The sequence below is a fragment of the Actinia tenebrosa genome, unplaced genomic scaffold, assembly GCF_029948245.1.
Source record: "Actinia tenebrosa isolate PJP-AT-01 unplaced genomic scaffold, QUT_ActTen_1.0 PGA_scaffold2__45_contigs__length_23673736, whole genome shotgun sequence".
Taxonomy (NCBI): Eukaryota; Metazoa; Cnidaria; class Anthozoa; order Actiniaria; family Actiniidae; genus Actinia; species Actinia tenebrosa.
In genome coordinates this window covers 1426064-1447224 of record NW_028292579.1, presented here as the reverse complement: position 1 = coordinate 1447224, position 21161 = coordinate 1426064, and the positions used below count along the sequence as shown (strand labels likewise).

The 21161-nt window shown below is 38.4% G+C and overlaps 2 long non-coding RNA genes and 1 pseudogene across 2 annotated transcripts; 2 read left to right on the top strand and 1 right to left on the bottom strand.

Annotated features, from left to right (window-relative positions):
* Positions 1-6780: 6780 nt before the first annotated feature.
* Positions 6781-7304, bottom strand: LOC148908952 (uncharacterized; annotated as a pseudogene).
* Positions 7305-8397: 1093 nt separating this feature from the next.
* On the top strand, positions 8398-13157 carry LOC116286929 (uncharacterized). Its single transcript, XR_004196003.2, has 3 exons — positions 8398-10782; positions 10860-11010; positions 11365-13157. It is a non-coding gene; the product is annotated as an uncharacterized LOC116286929 (long non-coding RNA).
* A 4215-nt stretch (positions 13158-17372) lies between these two features.
* Positions 17373-20145, top strand: LOC116286932 (uncharacterized). The gene is made up of 3 exons (XR_004196004.2): positions 17373-17479; positions 19026-19146; positions 19854-20145. It is a non-coding gene; the product is annotated as an uncharacterized LOC116286932 (long non-coding RNA).
* The last annotated feature ends 1016 nt before the right edge of the window (positions 20146-21161 follow it).

The window sequence follows — 21161 nt, the reverse complement described above, 5'->3', positions numbered from 1 at the left end:
AGCCCTCGATGTTACTGAGAACGTCCTTTAGTTCCTCGCACTGTGCACAAAATATGCAATGATCGTGATCACATGACCCTTGCAAACAATTATCTTTTCTTCGTTCAAAGCATGAACACTGCAGTGGTCAGCAACAGAAGATGATTCTGTCACATGAAACTGAAAATAGCCATGATAATATTTGTATCATACGATGTGTTTTGATTTTAGTATCCCCCAGATCAAATAACTTACGCAATCATCTTAAATGGAAAACAAGTAAAAACGAAGAAAACAGAATATTAAATTTTTTTTACGAAACTTGATTTTTTGTATGTAATCAGCTGAATATGCTAAGGTGCTGACACACGGTGCAACACTGCATGCAACATTGCACGCAACAAGACTGTCGCAGCGTGTGTCTACCCCAAACTTGTAATGAAAATAGCCATGATAATATTTGTATCATACGATGTGTTTTGATTTTAGTATCCCCCAGATCAAATAACTTACGCAATCATCTTAAATGGAAAACAAGTAAAAACGAAGAAAACAGAATATTAAATTTTTTTACGAAACTTGATTTTTTGTATGTAATCAGCTGAATATGCTAAGGTGCTGACACACGGTGCAACACTGCATGCAACATTGCACGCAACAAGACTGTCGCAGCGTGTGTCTACCCCAAACTTGTTGCACGCAACGTTGCATGCAAACCTGCGCAACAAATTTCATCATGTGAACATGGCTGCAGGGAGCATTGTGGCATGTCCAAAGGGCTTGAAATCGGTCTCTCTGCAGTACTGCTGATATTGTTCTACAAGGCGACTGGGAATCATGGTACGGATTACATTTTGTGTTTGTACTTTGCCTGAAGAAAGTCGAAGGTATCGTTGACCAAAAGGAAGATCTTGTATCACATGGGAAATAGTTACTAACGTCAGGAAATGGTCTAATTGACTGTGGTTGACTCACATTCTCGTGCTTTTATTTTGTTGTACTAGTACACCACGACCATACTCTAGCCTGTGTCGACGAGCCATTTTCACCCTGTACTCTGTAATGCCAGGTATATAGTGTTGCTGTCTTCTATATGTAACCATGTCCGCCATAATTGAAAGACTTTTCCCAGGTTGACGCATTGTGGAAAGATTCAGCAAGAGATTCTGAATACATTTTGTCTGATGACGATTCCTCGATCATTCCTAAAGCTTTTTCTACAATGTTGGAAGATTTTAGTGCCTCCCATAAGTGGTCAGCGTCCCCTGGAGCAATGACATTTAATCCTGCAACCACAAGATCTTTGGCTTTGGATACGTGACTTTTTTTAGTGCGCACACTTGTTTCTTCCCATTTTTTCTTATAGGGACCAATTTTTGTGGCGGGCGTCACAACAACTCAAAAATTCGTTCAGCTTCATTCGTTTTTCACGGAGACTAATCTTCCTTTGGAAACCATGGAAACCATTCGAGCTCTCATTACTGCTATCACTTGTGGTCTGTTTTGGGACGTAGTCATCTAGAACAGACAGGTTCATCATGGCCTTCGACAACTCATCCATATCACTTTCTGTGCCTTCTTCATGTTCTGCTATTATTGACTGCAATTAAATGTAATTTATGATTATTTTACTTTCCTGTGGTATCAAATGTAATGAACATTGTATTTATCGAATTAATGACTGCTATTATTCAATAATATCAGTTACTGACTCGATTTTCAGTTTTCTAGTTATTTAGATTCGGGCATCACATTTTCGGCTGTTTATTTATCTTTTTTGCACATTTTTTTCGCAAGGTTAATTCCACGAATTCTTTGCAAATCGAAAATTTTAAAATTAGACACGCGAAAATAAGTACGATCGAGGTAATCAAGTTAACTAACCGATTTTTCATCAGAAGGTGATTCAATGGAATGCCCCTTTTCTTGTGGATGTCCTTGCTCAGCAGGTTCCTGGTCACGTGTTTGAAGGAGCCTTGGATCCATCCCTTCGGATGAAGTAGTTAATGTGGACGTTGCTTGATCTTGCCGCTTGTCAAATTTTCTCGGACATTGTCTACATACCGCTAAAAAATAAGGAGTATACTTGATTAACAACTAAAAGAGCTTAGTGGTCTCTGAAAAACGAGTGACAGCCTCTGGGGAAGGAAAAAAGATGTTTTACCAAACTTTTAACTGATAATTACTACTTTAAAGTAAAATTAGTTTTATGAATTAATTTTAAAAAAACGTTTGAATTTATATGTACTAACCCAACACTTCTTAGCTTCTCTTAATTTCCTTTAGTTAAAGGTGGGAGGAGACAGGGTACCATTTTCCCTCCTTATCCCCATCACCGCGCATGAAATTAATAAAATTTAGCCTAGGCTTTGGCTTAGACGATACCGGACGAAAATTAAAAGATTCACTTTTAATTGGGGAGTTGGTATTCAGTAAAAAAATTTGATCTCTTGAGAAGGATAAAACCTTTTTATTTTGATGAAAGCTGCATGTAGTTGAGGGTTGCTGACTTAAGGCTCGTTGATTTCACATCAACATTTTCGGGAACAAAAATGCTGCAAATCTCCAATAAAACATGTACCTTCATGAGTGTATTTAGGCAACTTAGTATTGAACACTAGTGGCCACTTGCATCATCCTGGTCATCACCCTCTTCATACTGCTCAACATTTAAAGACCAGCGTCTTTAGGAATATCACTGTTTTCCAGATTTTCACCCTAAGGTGATTTGACATTGAACTTATCATTTTCAGCATCAACATCACCCGTGCACACAGAATTTAGTATCCTGCAAAGACAGTACAACAGTGTGCGTAACGACACTCATAGCGGCTGTGTAGGAAACTAAGACAAGATAACGATGCTGAAACTTCATATTCGATTTTAACCTCAAAAAGACAACCGAATTGTTAAAGATTTACAGTTTAAAAGTTAAATTAAAAGGACGAATATTTGTTGTAATATGCTATTTATTTTATATTTTATCCAGCATTAAAATAAATTAAGCTTATCTATAGAAATATTAAAAGTTTTGAGAGTCTTTAATTTGTCGATTCGTTGAAAATAAATCCTTGTCATAAAAAATAATATACGCATTGTTTGCTAAAAAACACTCCTGAATTCTTGAAGAACGCTTCTTGATCCATCTTTGACTACATGGAAGTTGTTTCTTTTTTTTGTTGTTGGTCTATATTTTCTCCTATCTAAAGCTATTTTTCTGTGCATTTGATAGCCGCATTTGTGAGAAGTTTTGGTGATCACATAGTTAATACTGTACCGTCCGTCACTCTGCCTATAAAAATCTAGCGTCGGGCCCAAAACCAACAATGAAGTCTTCAAGTATTAACTGCTGCTCACTTCATTTTTACATTAACATTTCTTATATAGAGCTGGTGATGTAATCCCAATTTCCACGTGCATATCTATTTAATCCCTTATTCTTTTTTCCTTGCTCAACAGCGGGCATTTTATCTATTTAATCCCTTATTCTTTATTCCCTTATACTTCATGCTTAACCTCGTAACAATACGTTATATGTTAACAAATGGTGCTCTTCCTCTGCTATATGTCTTTTGCATAAGGACTTAACTGCATGTTCTTTACGGAGGTTTTTCCACTCCTTCTTTATCTCTCACCATTGTTTCCATCTTATCATCTTCGAGGTCAATATTTGGTACTTCAGTCTAGTCCTTAGAAATAGAGGCTTTCTTCTTTGGGCGACCCGTCATATCTTCAAGGGAGTCACAATTTCTGTCCACTTTGGAATTTTTGAATCGATTCTGTAATTTCGTCTCCCAAAATCTCTTGGGGGAAACATGTCTTGTATCGTCTCGTTTTTGGATAAGCGGATCGATTTCGCTTAACAGCAGCTCAAAAGTGGCCAGGTCCATGCGTAAAAAATTCTTGTAGTGAAAAGGATCATCCGACAAATTTTTTAAAAGTTTGTGAAAAGCACCATCCACTTCTCTCGTCGCGATCCATGGTTTTACCCAAATTGTTTGAGGTTTTCTCCTTCCTCTGCCGGTGAACCGGTAAGACAATAGCTGTACACAAACAGGCTATTGCAGCGTCAGATTCGTCAGTATTCATAGCAAATCAAGGCCCCAAAACACTGAAATTTCACGGCTTTTCACATATTTGTTTACAATCCGGTGTTCACACGCGCAATTTTGCGTCGCCGAGAAAATCGCACCTCAAATCGCCCCAAAAACCGCCCGTGTGAACAAGCCTTAATATGCATGTATGGGGTTACCTTCTTTCGCTCAAACCCCTCTCTGAGCCCTGCAAGGGAAGTAAAGTCATTTATCCATGATTTAGCTTCCTGCCAAAGCTCTTCTGGAGTGAAGGTTGGTTGCCATTCGTTGATTTTTTTGTATAGAGCTCCAAAACCAGTGCACACCTTAATCACTTTTGCTGCAGTGTCAGGCCTCAAATATGCGTCCATTTCCTTTGGAAGTTGAAAAAGTAGCTTTGTCTTGTCATTGCCCATGAGACTTGTCCAGTCTAGTTTAGAGGTTTATTATTAATATCTTTTTTTTCTTCCAAATATCAAATGTGATACCACAAGATCTAATTGTTTGAAGTAATTTGTTGATGTGTTTTTCAGAATTAGCATTTGATGATAGATTGTCCTCAAAGTCCCAGTCTTGTGCTTCTGTAATCAGATTTTTAGTTAAAATGTCAGTTATTCTTAATAAAAGATGAAGCTCATCAGGAATGACATGTTTCAGTTGAATGTCAATGAGTGGCTTTTTGCAGCAACTCTTTCATTTCAGAGAGTGATGTTGCCTGGTCATAAGTATTGTTTTGTTTTGTCTTGAAGTTGCAATTAACCCTCCTGAATCATTGAATTGAATTCTTGAAAACTTTCCCCAAATGACTGTTTCAAGTTGTTGTAATCTTCTTTGCCATTTAGTATGGCCAGAGTTCTGTTTCCTTTGGCAGTCATAACATTTTCTCCTGTTTGTAAGAGAGAAAGACAAAAGAACAAAGTATGAATTACGAGTCATCCGTGCTCCATCCCCATTTAGTTTAATATGTACTTTCTCAGCTGCTGGATTTTCATTCGGGTATTCTTGAACATGCTGAGCTATTATGTCTTGACTGAGTGTACCTTGCCTCCTGGTTGTTTGCCTGGAAGCCTGTCAATGTGACATATATTGTTTAAATTACTCCTGCACTGCTGAAATAGATATGATTTGGGAAGAATTCCTACTCAAATCTTGTCTAGAATAAATAATATATCTTATATTTGTTTTTTCTCTTCCTCTGAAAGCTTGTTATATTTTGATGCTTCAGGGTCTCCTTCTTGCCTATCTGATGGTAGAGGGTTGATCCTTATTAGTTTCATTTATGCCTATGGTGCATTGGTTTTTCACCATTCCCATATCTCTATATTAAGTTCATTCAGTTCCCATGAATGACTTGAGCCCATATTACTAAGGATGGTGACAGCTGTCATATTATCAACCATCAGTTTGACATGTTTGTGACTAACTTTATTTTCGGAAGATTCTAGAGCCAGTTTGATGGCTAACATTTCTAGATAATTGATGTGCTTTCCAGCCTCCTCTGGGCTCCATGGTCCCCCTGTAGCTATTCCTTGGCAATCACAGCCCCAACCAATTTTTGAGGCATCTGTATAAAGTGTAATATGGGGGTCCCCATGATTGATGATATTAAATGAGGTGTGTATAGAGTCTATCCACCATTTAATGTGAACTTTAGTATACAATGACAAAGTCATTTTTCTATCAAAATCTCTGTGCATTGAAAGTGCCCTTGTTTTTTCCCTGTCTAGTCTCCTGTAGTAAAGTGGGCCATATCTAACCCCAGGGAAGCTCGCTGTCATAAGACCCAAGAGTTTTGCAATGGTCCTGATGGTAGGTCTAGCTGTGCTAATGACCTCCTGACAGCAATTCTTTAATTTTTCCGCTTTTTCAGGGGTAAGCTTAATTGTCATATTACTAGAGTCTAGAACAAAACCCAGGAATGTAATGACTTGACTGGGTATGAACACAGATTTTTCTGGGTGCACAACAAAGCCTAATTTGTCAAATAATTTTATGGTGTCTACAACATTGGCCAGACATTCCTGATAACTATCGCCTTGTAGATAGGAATCATCAATATATCCTGATGAAAGGTGTCCTTTCTCCCTCAAGTGGCAGTATACTGGTTTGAGTAGTTTTGTGAACTTTCTAGGGCACAGTGCTAAGCCATTAGGAAAGCATGTATATTTATATAACTGGTCGTCAAATTCAAACTTTAGGTATTTTTGGTCGTTAGGGTTCACAGGGACTGAATAGTAAGCATCCTTGATATCTATGGATGCCATGAAACAATTCTGTTTCATCATTCTGATAACCGACCATAATGTATCCATTTTGAAATGATGATACATAACAGACTCGTTAAGTTTTTTGAGGTTAAGTATCATACGGTGTGTACCATCTGACTTTGGTCGTAAAAATATTGTGGATATGAACTCGTGAGGCTCATTATCTGATAGCTGGATAACTTGTTTATCTAGTAATTTTTTAATCTCTGACCCAACAATATGTCTCTCTTCAACACTGAATTTTTTCTGAGTAGGCGCTCTGGCCTGATAAGGGGTCCTGGTGAACTCAATAGTCTGACCTTTAACGGTATTCAGAACCTCAGAGTCTGAGGTAAGTTTTTCCCACAAATGGTAGGATTCTCTTATCCTTCCCGCTTTAAAGCGGTCAACTTTTGTATTCAAGTACTGCTTTATATTATCAAGGTTGATTTCAAAATTACTGACCTGTATGTCGTCCATGCTTAGTTCTTTCCCCCCTCCTTTCTCTTGTAGGAGGGGAATCTCGAGTTTTTTGGGTTTCCTCGGTATTTCCCTCTGTATTGGGACTGATAGGATCTTTTGAAATAATTGACTGCTTTTGCTTCCAGCTATCCCTTCGGAACGTGTTTCGTTCTCTGTGTTCGCCCGCCGCTGTTTGTGTGATCCTGTTTGATGCTTTTATGTTGTTTAGTTGTTGTTGGAGTTCGTCTCCAAAAAGCAGGCTTGTGACAGGGATATTTTGTGAACATAGCCCAGCATATTCTTTTTTCAAGCTGGGTTTTATGGCATCTCTTCGTGCCATTGACAGTTCGTATTGTGTGTGTCCCAAGATGGCTATCGCATCGGTATGTAATCCGATCATTTCATCGATGTCTAGCTCTTTCTTGTTGTCATTTCGAGCTTTCAGCAAAATGTCGGTGCACTTTGCTAGAATAGATCCGACCTTAGCGACAGTGTTTTGAGTACTGGCTCTCCTAAGGTCCTCTCGTTTAATATGGTGATTCATATTTGACCATACAATCGATCCCAAAAACGTTGTCCAAGTGAAAAGAGGTTCATAGGACAATAAATGTCACGTGTGCCATTAAATATTCAGTTTTACGCGCGTGGATTTTTTAATTAGCATACTGATGCAAAAATAAATTACAGTATTGAAAACTAAATCTGAAAGGAGAATGGTATACCAACATTTGTTTTATGCAAAAGCATACCAGGAGATAACCGCTAATCTGTTTGTAAGTCCTAAAACGGTCAAACGGAAATAGCGTGGAAAATATTCAATACAACTGGCTCTGCTTTTAGTGCCCAAACATTATGCAGAACGGTCCACAGGCTTGGATTCACGCGCAAGAAGGTATGGTACGTGCAGATTGGTTTGCTCATTACTCATTACTCAGTCTTGCAGAACGTTCTCTAAGTCTGGTAAGGCTTTCACTAGCTCAGAACGTAGCTCTGAAACGGTCTCTAACACTGGAAAATTGGGTAAACTTCTTATAACGTAGCTAGACTTCTTCTTGGAGTCCAAAACCCGAACTTCTAAAGTCGAAAGAACTTGTTTTGAATTACCCGCCGTCGACATTTTCTGCCACGCATGTGATGCAGCACGTTCAGATTCCTATTTCCACACGCGCGTAAAACTGAATATTTAATGGCACACGTGACATTTATTGTCCTATAAACCTCTTTTCACTTGGACAACGTTTTTGGGATCGACTGTATCTCTGGGTTAACTCTTGGTACCACCAGATTTTTTAGATTCCCGGGTCGGGCATGTTTTTTAAGCTTATCAGAAAGCTTTTCTGAATTTAATTTTTCCGACCATCGCTTGTTTACTATGTTAGCAAGCTTATCAGACACATCAGGTCCAATTTTTTCATCTGCATCAAGCTCATTCGCGATGCTATCTAGTAGGTCGTCTTTTGGGTCGTTTTTCCCGCCCTTTTTGGTCTCTGGGCTTTCTTTCAGTAGCGAGTCGCTGTCTACATCGAAATTTTCCGATTCTATGCTTGAATCGATGTCTGAGTCAGACATTTCGACTTTCCTCCTCTTTGGTAAACTTTTATCCTGAGTTTTTGCCATTCTTTTCATGGCTTTGTGCATCGAAGTCATCGCCTCCGCCATGATTTCCATGTTCTTGTTTAGGTTTCCCAGTGTGTTTTCCAGCGTGTCGCTGGTATTCTTTGGTGTCTTTCCCTCCTCATTCTCTTCTTCCTTTGAGGATTCTTCTTCTCCGAGCAGCTCAATTTCTTCTTTTTCATTTTCTGTTCGTTTTTCCTCCAGTTCGGTCTGTTGGCGTTTGCGCGCCATTTTCTTTCATCCGAATGCAACGAAGGGTGGCAAGCAACTGAATGTGAAGGTGCGCTCGCATATCTCACGTGACTTACTAGCGACATAGACCGATGACGTAGTAGAATCTTTGTCAAAATTGGTGACTCCCTCGTTTGAGTTAAATAAATAATCGTCTGTCTGTGAACAGGCATCATAAGACTTATGTGCCAATCCTTCGGTTGAGCGCTTATCTTGGCAAAGCTTTTGACTTCGGTCTGTGATGATTTTTCGTTTCCATCAATGTATAGATCCGCGAACGACACATCAATTTCTTCTGTTGTCGAAGATGCAAAAGAGATATTACAAACTTGAGTCTCTTCATCATTCAACCGAAGTCTTTTCTCTTTCATCGTCGCTTTGGCGTCGTCAAGCTTCTTCTTTCTTCTAGCTTTGGCTCTCTCTGCTTGTTCCTGGACTACTTTCCACTTGTCTTTGTTGTTACTTTTTGTATGCCCAAGGTTGAGGGTAGGCACCCAATGAGCATTATTTATCCCAGGGTTTTGCTGGACGTCCGGAGATAAAATGACGGCTACAAACAACGTCGTTTTTCAGGATTTGTTCCGTCAAAGTCATCTCTGCTTATAGCCGCGATCCACTTCGTTCGATGCTCTTTTGAAAGCTCTTCTGCCTCTTTACCGTGATTTCTATCAATTACTGGCACTCTGGAGATGGAAATATCTTTATCTCGACCACTTCTTGCGTGGCAATCCACAAATAAGCACAGAACCATCTTAACTTAGCTTCATACATCGAGCTCTTCAAGTGTTTGTTTGTACACCACTATGGCGGATACCAACGGTTGTCAAGGCGTTGGTGACGTGAGTGATAACCGAGAATTGTGTCAATGAATGATTTGAGAAGTTGATTGCGTTACCCCCTTGTTGAGGGTCTTCATTCGTTTTTGTAGTTTCGCTGCAGCGAGCAACGTCGCGAAGCAAGTTGCAGCGTGTAACGTCTATCCCGTAACCTGCAATGCAATTACTATCGCAAATGACCAATCAGCGCGCAGCTCTTCCATATCAATACTACATTTCCTGTGTTATCGCTGACCAAGGCAAATTTGGTTTTATAACCTGCGAATGAAGTTGTGCATGTTTCACATCAAACCTGCAATAGCGCAGCACAGCCGTGACGTCATAAAAACGAAGACAAAGGCGAAATTTGGACAAACAAACTTACAAGTTTACTTTCAGCAGATAATTTTCACAGCCGATCGCAGTTGATCTTAGTTTACATGGGTTTTTATTATAACTTTAAGTAAAAATAATAAAATCGGTTCGTACAATCCTCGTAGCGGTTAAACAGAATGCAATGTTTGTCCGAATCTTTAAGCTATTTTTGGAATCAGCGCGCTGCGCTATTTGCATTGCTCTCCTTTTATCAGCATTGCACTGCTTTTATCAAAATTTCGCAAAAAAATGCCTCGTTTAAGAGGGCATTGAGGACAAGCACGATGCGCAGCGGAATGTTTTACCAATTCCCAAGTGCTTCCTAACTTCGCACAGCACAGCAAGGAAGTTTCTTTTTTTTTTTTACTACATAACGAAAGAAGGCGTTATTTTGGACACGAAGGACGAAATGGAAAGTGTGCTAAAATGTTCAGAAGAAAGAGGTGGGATTCGCGCATATTTTTATGTGTTCTAATCGACTGCGTTTCTATGATTTGAATTAAAATGTGATATAACAACAATGTTGTGCGCAAAATACCGATTAGGACTTGCGCGCTTATAAAGGGCACTCTTTAAAAAATACTCCTTTCCCAATTTCGCTTGGATGACCACGAAACAATGGTTTGAAGTTGAGACTGTTCTTGACTCTTATTCATCAAGTTCAACCTCGACTTGAAACCATTGTTTAGTGACCCTGACTGACCTCTGGCTATTGACGGCACTATTACTATAAGTGAGGTAAGGAATTTTAGATGGTGGTGGTGGTGGTGGTAATGGTGATCATGATCATGATCATGATGGTTAATAATTATTATGTAATGATGATGATAACAATGGTGGTGAAGAGGATGGTGGTTGATGATGGGGATGATGATAATGATGCTAACAATGTTGATGATAACAATGTTGATGATTGTGTGATTACAGACGCTACATAATGCCCTGGACTGTATGTACGACGCACGGACCCCAAAACACTGGAAAAAGGTCAGTTACTGTCACCATCCCCCTGTTCGTACGTTCATTCATATTCTCACTTTTTTTTATAACATGTTTGTTCTCAGATTTCCTGAAAGTCTTCCACTCTGGGCTTCTGGTTTACGGAGCTTATAGAGCGCAATGCCCAGTTCCGTTCCTGGTGTTTTCATGGTCACCCTTATGTGTTCTGGATGACTGGATTCTAATCCTCAGGGATTCTTAACAGCCATGAGACAGGTAAGGCACCTTACGTTACGCTATTACAGTCACGCAATCGTGTAGTTATGTCAGTCACGTACTTATCGTATCACGAGAGTAATGTAATCAGAGTATTTGTCACACTAGTTACCCGCCACTGACACCTGTTTCATTCTCTTGATAATCAAATTCTTTGTTTGATTTGTATCCATATTGAAGTGTGTTCTGTTGCGCAACTGTTAAACAAAGAAATGTATCTATTTAGTCACGTAGTTAGCAACTTAAGCATCTGCTTGTTAAGTTACGTCAGTTTACATTCAGTCACGCAATCAGAGGCTACTACTATTACTATAGGGTCACGTTTTAATCTGTTTGTTACTGCGCTGTTTACAGGAACTCACAAAGGCTGGGCACTTGACTGCGTAGTCCTACACAATGACGTCACTCGGTTCTTCAAAGATGACATCACAAGTCCCCCAAATGAAGATGTTTACGTGCATGGATTTTACCTAGACGGAACAGGATGGGATCGACGAGGCTGAAAGCTGCTACCTGCACCTAAAGTCCTCTTCATTTCTATCCCCGTGGTTCGTATTTATGCGATCAACTCTACCGGTGGTAGGAACAATCGATTGTACCATTGTCCTATTTAAAAGAAGCAGCGACGCACGGACCTGACGCATATTACCTGCGTGGACCTGAAGACCAATCAGAACCCAGATCACTGGATACTGCGCTGAGTGACTTTACTATATGATATAAGACAAAAGCACTTATTGATAGAGATCATATAGAGATTTTTGATAGCTTTATAGATAGTTTATGAACATCTCCCTCGTTATATTATAGACCAGTTTTCGCACAATGACACGTATGACTAAAAAAAGCTCACGGCAAGGCATGCGCCCGACCAATCACGTTGCGCAAGAAAAAAATCAACCAATCAAAACCTATAAAACATCATGGTCGTGGCAAGACATGCATACGATTCCGAGCTTTTCACAGTCATACGAAAACTGCTTTATCAGGACGCGTTTTACTGAGACGCGCCGATATACCGCCTGTGCAGATCATATCTCTATGCGCACCGTCTTTCCATTTAGCAGTCAATCCTCAATCCCTAATGGGCTATGGACTCATAGGCCATGAGGGCGAGAGGACTAATCGTTTTAGTCAAATCCAACTAATCGGTCAAAGTTATAGATGCAAACAAGATTTAAATCAAAGTTCAATTTAGTGTTTTGGTTTTCACAGCCGGCACTTTTCGCTACTTATAGCGTAGTGATAGCTCGTCCAATCAGAATGCTGCATTGATGATAGACCACAAGTTGGATTTGACTAAAACATGCTAGTCTGTATTACCTTGGCGATAGGGTCATTCCGACATAGAAATGGTTTCGTCGAATACAAAGAACATTGAATCAGTCTCACTACTAAGGTCCCTGTTCTTAACGAGAATAAGAAGCAGAAACACAAGTCATTCCAGCTAGTCTTGGATATTGGAATGACCTATCGCTTTTCGCCTATCGCCTTTAGCGATGACAACATTTTTTTAAATAGAAGAGATATAAACTAGCCAAAAACTAGTGTGAGCTGCGTCGAGGTTTCTAATGAAACAGTAGTGATAAAAGGGTAAATTTAACACCATAAAAAGATGAAAGCACTTATTTAGGTTTCGGACGCTAGTACTTCGTCGGAGTAAAAAAGGTTTATTTTTGCTTTTTTACTCTGACGGACTAGCGTCCGAAACGTCAGTAACTTTTTTCATCTTTTCAAGGTGTCACTTTTACACTTTTGTCATTACTTTTTTAATTTTGTGTATACACTTATTTCAATAATAGTTAGTCACCAAAAAACCTAGAAAGCTGAAATCACTGAGGATCATGGGAAACTTTTAACATCAAACAAGTAACGCTTTTGGTACTATTTGCAGCTTGAGGATGCTCAGAAGAGGCGAGAATGTAACTGGCAAAAGATCTAAAATCCATCAACAGTTATCAAAGCGGTTGAAACATGTAAAATGTAACTACCCATAATCCTCGCTTGTCTCAGCTTTTCAGGTGACTAACTTTATTGAAATAAGTGTATGCAAATATGTTCACATATCCCATAATAGGATGTCACGTGAGCACAGCTGAGCCCTCCTTGTACAGTAAAATATTTATTTATATGTTAACTGATTATGATTTTAGTAGTGAATAATAAAACATTGAAAAAGCTACTTGTGTGGTGTTATATTATTAACGTTGATATAAACAGGACCAACAGACCCATAGGCCCAAAATGCGCAACACGCCAAACAATATAGGTTTAATTTATCGCGATGCAATGTTTTCCCATTTCAGACCGCATGTCATTTTCTAGAGTATCATTTCTTTGTGAAATAGTTGTGCGTGAGAAGACACGTGAAATTAGATAGAACTGAAAAAAAGAAACTTATTCTCACGAAAACGTCACGGACTGAAATGGGAAAACATTGTTCCCTAAAGCGCGCCAACAAATTAGGCATATTTCTTTAACGTTTCTCGGGAAAACTTTTAGCCATTACCCCCTCCCTCCCCTCCCCTGCCCCTTCAGTGCTCCGCCCTCCATGCTCACATTTACTTTCAAAATACTTTCCTAATACTTTTCTTCCACTTTTACCAGAACAAACTCAATATTACTATTTTCAAATTTATTAAAAAAAAGAAGTGAATTTGATGTAAAAGCCCTTGAACTCCAAATCAAGTTCTTCCTTTGGGCTACCTGTGCCTTCGAGCCTTCAGTAGTTTTTGATCAGCGGAATTTTCGAGTGTTAAAATTGCAGCTGTGTTTTCGTTACAAAGTAGAGTAAAAGTGGATACTTTAATTTGTTTATTGGCAAACTTAACTTATGGCTGGAATCTGCAGGTATGTATGAAATTTGAGTATTAATGTATTGCCGCGAAAAGGAAGAAAACATGAAGAGATCGAGCTTTTCATTTAAAAACAGTTTTATTTGTCGTTTAAGAGAGTGGGTGAACATGCAATCAAAACTCTGGGAAAAACTGCATTTGAATAAAGAGCTCGATCTCTTTATCGCCGAGGAGTTGGTCAGAGATATTTGCAGATAGCAATAAGGGTAGTCTGAGGAAAGTTTCTTTTGCAACTTAGTGATAATTTGTGAGATCTATGGAATGTTTTAGCCGCTTATATTTCCAATAACATAATAAAACACACACACACACAAAACATGATAAAACACGTCTAAAATACTTCAGCAATTTCTTCAAAATCGACCATTGTGAAGATTATACAGCATTCTTGTTTCTGGTCGCTTCAAAACAAAATATATTTCGGAAAAATCTGGTTTTTCCGCCACTACGTTTTCATCGTTTATCGATAGTTTATTGTTGTTATGGAAATGCCAGTTAGCTTAGGGACGGACCATTAGATTTTTGAGGGGGGGGGGGGTGGTGGGCAATTTATTTTGTGTAGCAATTTGTTTTGATGCCTCATGCTGTGCAAGATTTTTTTCGGACAGAATTTGGATTTTTTTCTGGCACTTTTCTTATGGACAAATCTCTTTCACTCTTTAAAACTGTGCTCGATTTTTTTTTGCCAAACTGCCTCCCAACCCCCCTCAAAAATCTAATGGTCTGTCCCTTACAGTAGTTTGTTGGGCACCGGTATGATATAATTGGGTTATGGGTTCAACTCCGCAGCTGGACTCACACTCAGAGCCTTTAAATATCTGAGTAGAGCAGGAGGTCTAGAGGGGCTGTATACACCTTTACTTTTTCAGAAATAATTTTTCAGAAAATCACCATTTGTAATAATGCTAAAATTCTCACAATTATAAACCTAAATACTTCATTTTAAAGCTCCATTCAGTGACCATGAATAACAGTTCCAGGCCAAGGTTGGAGTTGCCACGTGTGATAAAAAGCATAATTTTGCTATGCGCAGATTTTCCAGCCTCGACTTAGAACTATTATTTGTGATCACTGAATGGTACTGTAAAAAGGAGTATTCTTATATTCAAAAATATTTAAAAACATAGAAGTAGCAATGGCATTTTCTTTGCTAGAGTGCAAACCATATATCTGTGAAATAAAACAGCACCAATGAAACAATTGAAAGCAAAATAATAAAAAAATGATTGGTATTTTGCTATTTAGTTTTTGTGCTATTTCAAGGAGATGTGGTTCGCACTTAAGGATATAACAATCAAATTAAATTTAAAGAGCCTAATTTTTATTTCAGGTAACACAAAATAAATTATTATTATTCTACTATGTCTACGTAGAAGATGCTGCTTCCTCTAAAAATATCTGCAAATGGTTAGACCTTTTCTGTGGCTTGGATGACATTATTGTTATCATTTTATCCATGCTACAATCCATCTATGCTTTCATCCATTCTTCCATCCATGCTACCATCCATCCATGCTTTCATCCATGCATGCTTCTATCCATGCTTCCATCCGTGCTACCATCCATGCCTCCATCCATGCTTCCATCCATCCATGCTTCCATCCATGCTTCCATCCATGCTTCCATCCATCCATTCTTCCATCCATGCTTCCATCCATCCATGCTTCCATCCATCCATGCTTCCATCCATCCTTGCTTCCATCCATGCTTCCTGTTAGTGCTAGATTGGAATTTTATGCGTTTGCATTTTTCCGCCTTTGTTTCCAAACTTTAAATATGTGCATAATTTAGACTAAGTTAAGTTCACTCAAGCTCAGTTAGTAATTTGTCAGTTCAACGTCAACCGTCTTAAGTTACACATCGTTTTGTAAGTATTTATTCCTATTTCTTTTGCTTTCCGTTTTATTGTTAAATTGTAATCTGTCCTTTATTATTTAGGAACTTTCTCTAACGCAATTAGATAAACAAAACGAAGAGTAAAACGAGTGTACTTTTTACCGCCATACCGCACCGATACTTCCATCCATGCTTCCATCCATCCATTCTTCCATCTATCCATGCTACTATCCATCCATGCTACTATCCATGTTTCCATAAGAGATGATGCTTTTGTTCTTATTGGAGCTTGCACTTAGTGTTTAATAGGTGACAAAATTTATAGACATTAGAAATGATATTTTTTAGAGTGGTTTTCATAAACCTTTGCAATACCCTATTGTATTAAGCACTAACGATTATTTTATTTTCTATTGTCATTTTGTGTCTATTACACTCTAACTCACCATTTTCCATACACTGGCTCACTGGTCAAACACAAAGCATTCAATTGGGATTGCAAGGCTCAAATTTGAATAATCCTTTGAAAGTACCTTGGCACCTCGCTTGAGTGTTTTGTATTTGACCAGTGAACCAGTATGGAAAATGGTGAATAAGTACACTTTTTCATAGGTTAATGAAAACCACTCCAATTGCCCTATTTCACTATGACGTCACATCAAAACAATCTATTGTTTAAACGCAAAGGATCATGGTCATCGGAGAGGGTCAAATCTACGCAAATTCACTGTGAATTGTTCTAAAACCCGTATCAATCCACGAAGAGAAGTAAAATAGTCAGCAAACGCTCAGAGTATTTTTTAGTACATACTAACACATATTATATCTAAAAAACCAGGTCATTTTAGATTAAACTGTTTCGCTAGGAGAAAATTTTGTTGAATTTTCTATTGGATTTGGCGATTCTATCCCCCACAACAAGCATTGATGTCATAGTGAAATAGGGCAATTGGATCTTGCAATGAGTTTCTAATAGATGAAATAAATACATTACTTTAAATGCATGATGATACTTTGAAGGGAATCAGGTCATTACATCTTTTTACAAATCTAATGCTGAATCATATCAGTGTAGTCCATAGGGATGGTACGTCAAATGACAATGCAGTTACAGGGGGGGGGGGGGTTCTGGGCAGTGGGGTAACAGGAGGAACATGTATATGTGCAGAATTCCATTAGTGCAATCCATGCATGAAGCAAAATATTCAGTAACAAATGGCTTTCATACTATCCAGCCAACAAAGAGCAAAATGTAACTTTCCAAACGTGTGCAACTTTTCATCTCAAATAATAGGCCCCTTGCAGCTCAGTAATCATGAGCTCATTAATTCACTGAGAGCAAATGAATGAACATTTTGATTCCTATGGGTGAAATTTACTGGAGAGCAAACGAACTTCCTACAACCTGTTTCAAGAGATCGTAATAAAACTACATTTCATAACACACTGGTTACACATCTTTTCATTCAGTTCTTTACAAGTAGCTTAAATGAGTCACCAATTAAACCGTGAACTGCAAAGGGCCTATTGTAAAGATGGCCCTTTCCTACACTACTTGTTCCTGGGAGGGGGGAGGGGGTATGTATTTAACAGCTATGAGGTTATTACATCAATTTGATATCATGGCCCAAACCTTTAACCTGGAAAATGATCTATTATTTCAGTATTTGGACTTCCATTTAAATGAGGACACAAGTGAATCGCCAAATAGAGGATTGTGATGAGCAGTGTTATGAAGTCATCAGTTCATCCCGGCAGCAGGGCAACAAGTGTGACAAGTAAGCACATATTTGATTTTTTTTCAATATATCACAGTAATTTAAAAATTACTGTGATAAGTGTTTTGGGATTGCACAGGGGTGCTGAGGAAGATGGTATTTATCAGCTTGAGTACAGATCATTATAGTAGACTGACACATTGAATGGGATGGATTGGATGGATGGATAGATGGATGGATGGAGTAAGAATAGGCTAATGGATCGAATGGATTGCATTGGATTGGATGGATGTAAGGATGGTCTAAGGGATTGGATGTGATTTAATTGGATTAGATAGGATGGATGAACGAAGTAAAATGTGATTTAATTGGATTGGATGGATTGATGGATGAAGAATGGTCTAATGGATTGGATAAAAATAAAATAAATAAATCTCTTTATTTAAGTGTCTAGGACCTAAACAATTTGGCCTGCCACTGTTTTTTATCTTTGCCAAGTAAAGCAAATTCTGACATGGCATTATTTTTTATAGCAAGTCTTCTGACAAAATAGAATTACATAATTTTCAGAATCCTGAATCAATATTCTGAGCAGACATTTGTTTTGTCAAAGTATTAAAATTATAAAAGTGATGATATGAGCCCTGAGTGTCTAGTTGTTCTAGCACTTCGTGTTGATTGGGGACACTTTCCCCTCAAACGCACTACCACTACATTCAATGTTCTATGCACACAACACTCAACTTACATGTTGATTTTTATGGAGGGAGGAAAGCGGTGGGCAAACCCTGTTCATTAGAAGATTCTAGAATAATGTACAAGTAATAGAAAATTTTAGAAAGTTCAAGACATAGATAAGTTTCATGCCTAAAGTCATGCATAAGTTCGTATTCCAGAAAGTTCTAGAAAATTGTTAAACATAGGTATGATGTAAGTTACTAAAAATAGCAACAAATAGAACATTCTAGAACATAGCTCAAAAAGTATAAAAGTTGGAACCGCTCAGTTCACAGTGTGTGTGTTTAGTGCAGTTGTGTAGTGAAGTTAAAGTAATCGACACTTCAGAAGGTCAGATTGTAGAGAAGTTAAATCAACGAATAAAATCCTTCAGAACATACCCTTGTAGCATAAGAGAGAACAACACATCAAACAAACTCAATTCACATGTGATGACCGCAGGGCTCGAACCAGTGACCCGAGCTGTTGGAATCACAGCAGTAAAAAAAGGTGTGTTAACAGCATATGCCAACCATGCTACTCATGTGATTTAATTGGATTGGATGGATGGATGATGGAGCAAGGATAGCCTAATGGATTGGATTTGATTTAATTAGATTGGATGGACAGATTGATGGAGGGCGTAAGAATGGATTGGATGTGATTTTATTGGATTGGATAGATTTATAGAGTAAAAATGGAGAAATGGATTGGATGTCATCAATATGATTGTATGGACTGATAGATTGATAGAGTAGAAATGGAATATTGTACTGGATGTGATTTAATTCGATTGAATGGAAGGATGGAGTAAAAATGGACTAATTGATTGGATGTGATTTGAGTAAAGTGAGTAAACGTTTCTTATCTTCTGCTGTGTTGTCTTAAGTTTCAGGGACACCCCTACCGCAGACTCAAAAGAAGTTTTCGTGTGGGTGAGCCCTGGTAGGAAAACCACTTGAAACAGAGAAGACTGTATCCTGTATGGGTATTGATGCTGCCACTAAAAGGTAAGACGCAGCACATCAACAGAGTTAAAACTCCTCCAACCCTCCCCTACCCCTGTTAGAAATGAGGGTCCTTTACATCAACACAAGGGAATTGTTCCCCTTGTTTCTGATGTGCATTACTGTAAATGTTACATGATTAGTGGAACTCATGAACATGTTCCAAGTGCCCTGTCCCCTGTTCTCTGTTTACATTTCCATGTTCTCTTTTCTTTGTTCCCTGTTCTCTGTCCCCTGTTCCATTTTCTTTTTTCCATGTGCCCTGTTCCCATTTCCCTGTTCTTTGTTGTGCCCTGATCCATGTTATAAAATATATGATCCCTGTCCCCTGCCGTCTGTCCCCTTTTGCTGTGTCTTGTGCTCTGTGCCCTGTGCTCCTGTTTCCTGTGCCCTGTGCCCCTGTTCCCTATGTGTTGTGCTCTGTTCCCTGTGCCCCTACTCCATGTGCCCCTGTTCCCAGTGTTTTGTGCCCTGTTCCCTGTGCCCCTGTGTTCCTGCTCCATGCCCCCCTGTTCCCTGTGCCCCAGTTCCATATGCCAATGTTCCCTGTGTGTTGTGCCCCTGTATCCTGTGCCGCTATGATTATGAAATATATTATCCCTGTTACCTATCCCCTGTACCTCTTATTCTTGCATTAATTATTAAATATATTAACCACGTGATTCGTGATAAAAAGAATTAATTTTTGTTCCTCTGTTAATCAATTTCAGCAGGTGGTAAGCATGAAGAATGGCGGGGGAAAACAACAAAAGAAATCAAGAAAAGAGAAGAAAATTAGAAAAAGAGAGAAAAAGGAGAAACGAAAGAGTACTGACAAGAGAAGATTAGTTTTTAAAATGTAAAAAATCAACTGACAATAGAGAATATAGAAAATAAAAGAAACAATTAAGAAGGAAAAGAACAGAAATGTGAGGAAAAGTTAAGTAATAACAAGGAGTAATGAGAAAAGAAAAGAAAAGAATAAGAGAAATGTGAAAAAAAAAAACAAAAACAAAAAAGAAAGTTACAGGATAAAAGGTAAATCAGTGAAAGGAGAAAAAAACATTAAATAATATGGAAATAATGCTTGTAAAACCTTAAATTAAGTGAGTCTTATTAAAACACGTTAAAAAAATACAATATCTCATCGTCACTATATATCATTACCCCCCTTCCCCTTCCCACGCATGCTCAGGTGATTAGAGCATCTAGACCGCTTTTAAAATCTTAAATGCGAGTCTTATAGGACAAAACAAAAGAAATATCGCACATTCCTACGAGAAAAGCTGTGATTTCTTTGGAATTTTTCTGTTCTGGTAGTTTTTCAGGATAATCGCGAGCTGCGCAATGACTCATCAACACCAATGACCGTCACCAAGAAACAAAGAAGTAATACTCAAGGGATTGACAAAATAAACAATGAAGGCACTGGTTAATAAAGTGCAAGATTCTTTGAGGCTTGCTTTTTTTTCGTGTGTTGACAAAGAATGCTGATTCTATGAAAGAAATAGATTATGCTCGAGGGAACGACGTGACTAGAACACGGTGCGCTCCCAGCCATTCTTTCTTTCTCTCCAAAACAAAAATGAAATTTACAAGCGTTTCTACTAGAGTGCAGACAACTAATCCGTGAAACACTAATTACTAAATAGTACAAAATAGTGCTAATTAAACAATAGAAAACAATGGAATTTGCATTGTGCTATTTAGTATTACTAAAGTTTCACGGTTATATTGTTTGCACTCTATATTCACCGAAAAATGACGTCATGTAATTGATAACTTTGGGCGCTGTGTAGTCACGTGATATTCCCTCGGGTAAATGCTTTGTTCTACGCTTGAAAACACTTATTCAAACTAAAATAAACGATGCGCATAATTTACTAGTATCAAACGGTTGCTCTGTGCTGTTTTGCTCCAAGAACTAAATCTCCTGTTTAACACTTTGAAACTTTTAGCAAGAACTTGCGATCAACGCCGTTACTAGACAACATTCACGGGGTTTTTGACGGCGCAATTACGTCCTTGTAGAACCGAAA